Below are 6,204 nucleotides of genomic sequence, written 5' to 3' on the forward strand. Positions count from 1 at the left end.
GGGACGTTTTCCATATCTTAATATTTGTAGACCTACACTATGTTATGGCATGTTAATGGTAAAGAAAACACAGACATCTTAGGTCGTAATTTCTATTGAACTTTGTTTACCCTTTCTTATGTCAGTTATCTGTTTAGGGCAGGAAGCCTGCCACTTACTAGTGGTGGGATTTCCTTCTTTATCACCAAGACATATGTTTACCCAGCTGGAATCCCAAGGCCTGACCAACATTACTTTGTTAATTGTCCTGTCTTACTGAATTTATGATTTGTTCAACTAGGAGAGTTCCTTTCTCATGGCAAAATGTATATAAGCCAGAAGATTTCTGCACTGGGTAGCCAGAACATTTCTGGCTCCATAATGCATTATGTTACCGTTGTCTTTAATAGGGAATTGATTAATTAATTAAATCATAAAATGTATGCATTAGCCTGCTGCCTTTTCTTTAACCAAGTTTTCAGGTCAACAGCCTGGAAAGGTCAGCTGGGGCTAGATTCTAACAGGCTTTAAATGTTTTAAATTCAAAACCCCAACAGGTATTTCATCCTAGAAGCATTTGGGAGCCCATTAGAACTTCATTTGTAGAGGAGTCTCTTGGTGAGGCCAGTGCTGTAGGAGTGAATATCCCTTTGGCAACTAAGTCAAGGATGAATTGACTGGAGGAGTAGTTAGGAAGCTACTGCAATAGCCTCAAGAGACAATGAGCAGAGATGGAACAGCTTATGACAGATGTTGTTCAAGCAGACTCTGCGACTGATTCAACAAATGAGTAAGGAGAAAGGCAAGGGAGGAATTGAGGATGACTGAGACACTGCAAATTTGGATTACTACAGGGATGGTGGTGGTTGTTGTTTAGTCATTTCAGTCACGTCTGACTCTTCCTGACCCCATTTGGGGTTTTCTTGGCAAAGATACTGGGGTGGTTTGTCATTTCCTTCTCCAGCTCGTTTGACAGATGAGGAAAGCAAGGCAAACATAGTGAAAGGACTTGCTCAGGGTCACACAGCTAGGAAGTGTAGGAGGCTGGATTTGAACTCAGGAAGATGAGTCTTCCTGACTTCAAGCCTGGCATTCTATCCACTATGCTACCTAGCTGTCTTAAAGTTTTATATCTCCATTGTCTAGCACATGTGATGAGGTTTGGGAGTGCTAGGACCCTGAGAATGCCAAGGCAGAATGAATTCATACACTCAAGCCTTCTCTTAGTCAAGTGCAAAAAGTAAAGCTTTAGCAAAAGCAGGCAAAGATCCTTAAAGGAACCTATAATACAGTTAGGATGGTGCTGGGACTTATATGGAAAAGGGACAAGGGAAAGGATACTGAGGATTCTAATTAGGTAATGCAAAGGTGTCTTTGGGAGCTATGGATGGGAAAATGTAGGGAGCTTTGCAGAGATAGCTGTGTTCATACCAGACATTGAGGGAATTCTTAGAGGCATGGACCGTGGGGATCTGATGTGGTGAGGGGAGTCCTTGGACTAGCCAGGGACAAAAATCCCTGGGCCAGGCACCCCTCTGTCTGTTCTGATAAGAGAATGTATTCTACAACAAGAGAAAATTTTCTCAGAGGACAGGGGTCCACTGAGAAATTGGGAAGTTTTCAGAGACATGATCTTAGGGCTGGGGTCTGAGCACTCCATCACATGTATGTTCAGTCATGTTCAACTCTTCATAACTCCATCTTGCCCATGGGTTTTTCTTGGCAAAGACACTGGAGTTTGCCATTTCCTTTTCTGGTGGAGTAAGACAAACATAGGTTAAGTGACTTGCCCAAATATCCAAGGTCAGATTTTTAGCTCTGGTCTTTCTGACAGTAGGTCCAGTATTTTCACTTAGCTTCCCTCTTTTTATGTAGTGTAGTATTATCTTAAGTGGCCCTACCCACTCCATTCGGCCATTAGATTTAGCAACAAAAGCTTGTTGAAAGCTTTGAAGGGGACAGTTTCAGTTGAATGGTTGGGTCAGAAGCTAAGGAACCTTCAGAAGCCTTCTAGTCCTTTAACCATCCTTAGCCTCTCACATTTCTTCCCTGACCCATTCCTTTGAAGGCTAAAAAGATCCTGTACTAAATCAATATAAATGCAGGGCCAAGAACAAGAGAAGTTTCCAGAAGTTGTCTTGTTATGAAGTTAAGAAATGGAGGAAAAGCCAAGACTTCTTTCATTTTACCTTTCTTTTTTCCCCCTTCCTTTCTTTTAAGTTTTAACATCTTTTATTTTTTACTTTATAAAAATTTCCCCATGTCTTTCCCTTGTAACAAAGAAAAATGAGTAAAACTGGTCCATAGATTCCACACCCCATCCCCACTCTTCTCCAGAATGAAGACTAGTCGTTACACTTAATTAGTTACCTTTCTCTTGTGTTGTTTTCATTTACATCTTCACTCGCTGTCATTTCATGCCAGTCTTAGCATGTTTCTTTGTGATAGGACCAACAGTGAAATCTCAGAGTCAAAAATGCCAATGTTTTAGGGACTATCTCGCATCATTCCAAACAGTTTTCCAGAATGCTTGGACTACTAGACCAAGTCCACAGAACTGACAAGAGATAATAACCACAAATCTGAAGGAACAGTTCATTCTAATTCCTTTTTATGGATGAGGAAACCGGCACCAGAGATACTGAACGATTTGCCAGTAGACATATAAGCCTGGTGTTTCAATCTAGGTCCTTAGACTCCAAACCCAATGCTGTAGGTATCCATTTTTCCAGGGCCTTCTCTATTTATTACCCTGACCAGTTTGTGAAAAGAGACTACCTTTGGGGACTTCATCTCTTGTAGGGTCATGAGTGAATGCCCCATTTTCTCTTTGTTATATATGGATACTAGAGGGCATCTTCTGACTGGTGGAGGGCTATTACTATTTTAGAAGCTGAGATGTGCTTACAGTGGAGTGCATCAGTGTGAGGGAGGGGCATGCAACCCAATGTGCCACCAGAGGGCACTAAGACCATAGCCAAAACCAATCCAACATCACAAAAGAAGGCTACTGGCTTGAGAGAATAAATAACCACCAGTTTTTCACAGAATCAGATGATGTTTGGGCTATACGGAATCTTTGACATCATGTAATTAGTTTAGCTCTCTAATTTTACCTCAAAGGGTCACTTGTCAAAGGTTACACACCAGGGCAGTGTGTGGGACACAACCTGAATTCGAGCCATGTTTGTCTTTTTTCTTTCAGCGTAATACTTTCAGGATATGTTGGGCTTGTAGTGGTTAAAAAATAATTTTAAGACTCTGTTCTGTTCACAAGGTGCTTACAGTACAGTTAGAAATACATAAAAAAGGGATAACAACATGGTAACTGCCAAATGAATGTTGAAACCCTTCCTCACCTCATGCAACCCTCTTAAAGTGGTATACACTTAGTTAAAGGAAAATAACAAGCATCAATTTAAAAATGTCACAGTTCCTTATGGCTAAGCTGTGCCAATAAAATAAAAACCAATAATACTACCAAACTTAATATACACTTTTAATGGTATCCCATTTAAATTGGCAAGAGGCTACTTCAAAGAGTTGGATAAAATAATAACAAAATTCATTTGGAAAAGCAAAATCTAGACTATCAAGGGAAATTGATTAAGTAAGGACAAAAGGGGAATAGTATTTCTACACCTCAAACTATATATGTCTCTGTGTGTGTGTGTGTGTGTGTGTGTGTGTGTGTGTGTGTGTGTGAGATATGTTGATCTTCCAAACCATCTGGTATTGATTAAAAAATAGAGACAGATCAACGGAACAGACAAGACAAGTGAGGATCATAAACAATACAACTCAAAAGTGGAAAATACAAGTTGCCTAGGAAAAAACTCCCTATTTGATTAAAACTGCTAGAAAAACTGGAAAGCAGTCTGGCAGAAATTAGGCTTAGACTAACACCTTACACCACATTCTACAATTCATTCTAAATGGATGTGTGACTTTAATATTAAAGACAACACTATAAAAAATTAGAAGAGAAACAGTACCCCTCGCAGCTATGGGTAAGAAATGTATTCTTTGGGGCGGAGCCAAGATGGTGGAGTAGAAAGACACACATACTTAGGCTCTCCCCACATGGCCTATAAAATACCTATAGAGAGGGACTCTCAACAAATTTTGGAGCAACAGAAGTGGAGAACAACAGAGTGGAGAAGATTTCCAGGCCAGGGTGACCTGAAAGGCCCATGGGAAACATTGGTTGCACTGGACCTGGAGCAGAGCCCAGCCCAGCCTTGGCCACGTGGTGCCACCTGGCTCTGGGAGGAGGACACTCGGGGTGGAATCTCCAGTCGCAGTAGCAGCAAATCCCCAGTCCCAGCAGCAGTGGTCTGCAGATCCCTCAATCCACAGGCACCAAAGGTCAGTGACTGGGTTTTTTCAGCTGGCCAGGAAGGGAGAAGGGCCTTCCCATAGCTCCAGCCTCAGGCAATGGCTGCAAAGGTCACATCCAACAGGCATCAGCAGTTCCCACAGCAGGCTGTACAGTCACCTGCATCTATTGTTGGATCGTAAAAACCCCTGGGGGCACTGAGGAGCTGAATATTACCTCAGCTCTGTGTAGAGGCCCTGAGGGAACTGATCTTTATCTCACACTGAATGGTGGCCCTGCCTATCCAGCTTATCTGAAACTCAGCCACCAGTGCTGACTTGGCAGAACTAGAGACCAGGTGGCTGTGGAGAGGTAACTGCTAAGATTCTGGGCACAAAAATCTCTTCCAACTCCCAGACCAGTGTGCAGGCGAAGAGAGGAGTTTACTCCTCTCTCTTGTGACTGTGACACCTTGGAGGAACTGAGATCTTACAGATTCCCAGAGTATACCTTACTCTTGACAAAGGACCCAAAAGTCAAGTAATTGGTTGGGAAAATGCCCAAAAAAGGGAAAAAAAATAAGACTATAGAAGGTTACTTTCTTGGTGAACAGTTATCTTCTCCCATCCTTTCAGATGAGGAAGAAAAATGCTGTTCGGCCTGGGGGCCAATGAGCTACCCGAGTCTTCTTACCTTTCACAGGTCTTTGGTGGCCATCCAGATAAACATATTGAGAGAAGAGACTTTCCAGAGTCAAACAAGGGTTAGGCTTTATTCAGGGTCTTAGTTACATATCCATATGCAGGGTGAGTTCTTCCTCAGGAGAGAGGAATCCTCCTCCTCCCAAGGGGCAAGGATCATACAGCAAGAGAATGGGAGTGGAAGAGGAGAGGGACCCTCTTCCCACAGCAAGAAGAGCCCCCGGAGGGGACCCCGCATCCAGAAGAGGGCCTTCAGGCTTTCCTGTCCCTACTTAAGCTCTCTCAGCCACATAGTTTGCACGTGAATACCGTGCATGCTCTCAGCCCCTAGCTAATTAACAACAGGTGTGCTCAGACCACGGACCAATCTCAAGGGTGGGATGCTCTCCCCAGCAAGTTTCCCACTGAGAAGAGGTGGAAATGCACGAAATAGCCCATGTTTCACGCCTCAATCCCCAGCTGTTCCCTGGGGGGCCTTGTGAGAACTCTGAGGTTTAGAAGTCCTCACTTTTACCTGCCCGAGACTGTCCACGTGAAACTGAGCTTACACCCCCAAAACAATGCTTACCATCAGGGAAAGAAGTAAAAGTCAAGGCTTCTGTATCCCAAACATCCAAAATAAATATTCAATGGGCTCAGGCCATGGAAGAACTCAAAAAGGATTTTGAAAATCAAGTAAGAGAGGTGGAGGAAAAACTGGAAAGAGAAATGAGAGAAATGCAAGAAAAGCATGAAAAACAGGTCAACACCTTGCTAAAGGAGACCCAAAAAAATGCTGAAGAAAATAACACCTTGAAAAATAGGCTAACTCAATTGACAAAAGAGGTTCAAAAAACCAATGAGGAGAAGAATGCTTTAAAAAGCAAAATTAGCCAATGGAAAAGGAGGTTCAAAAGCTCACTGAAGAAAATAGTTCTTTAAAAATTAGAATGGAACAGATGAAGGCTAATGACTTTATGAGAAACCAAGAAATCACAAAACAAAACCAAAAGAATGAAAAAAATGGAAAATAATGTGAAATATCTCATTAGAAAAACAACTGACCTGGAAAATAGATCCAGGAGAGACAATTTAAAAATTATGGTACTGCCTGAAAGCCATGATAAAAAAAGAGCCTAGACATCATCTTTCATGAAATTATCAAGGAAAACTGCCCTGATGTTCTAGAACCAGGGGGCAAAATAAATATTGAAAGAATCCACCCAT

This window comes from Notamacropus eugenii, chromosome 2, assembly GCF_028372415.1.
Source record: "Notamacropus eugenii isolate mMacEug1 chromosome 2, mMacEug1.pri_v2, whole genome shotgun sequence".
Lineage (NCBI taxonomy): Eukaryota > Metazoa > Chordata > Mammalia > Diprotodontia > Macropodidae > Notamacropus > Notamacropus eugenii.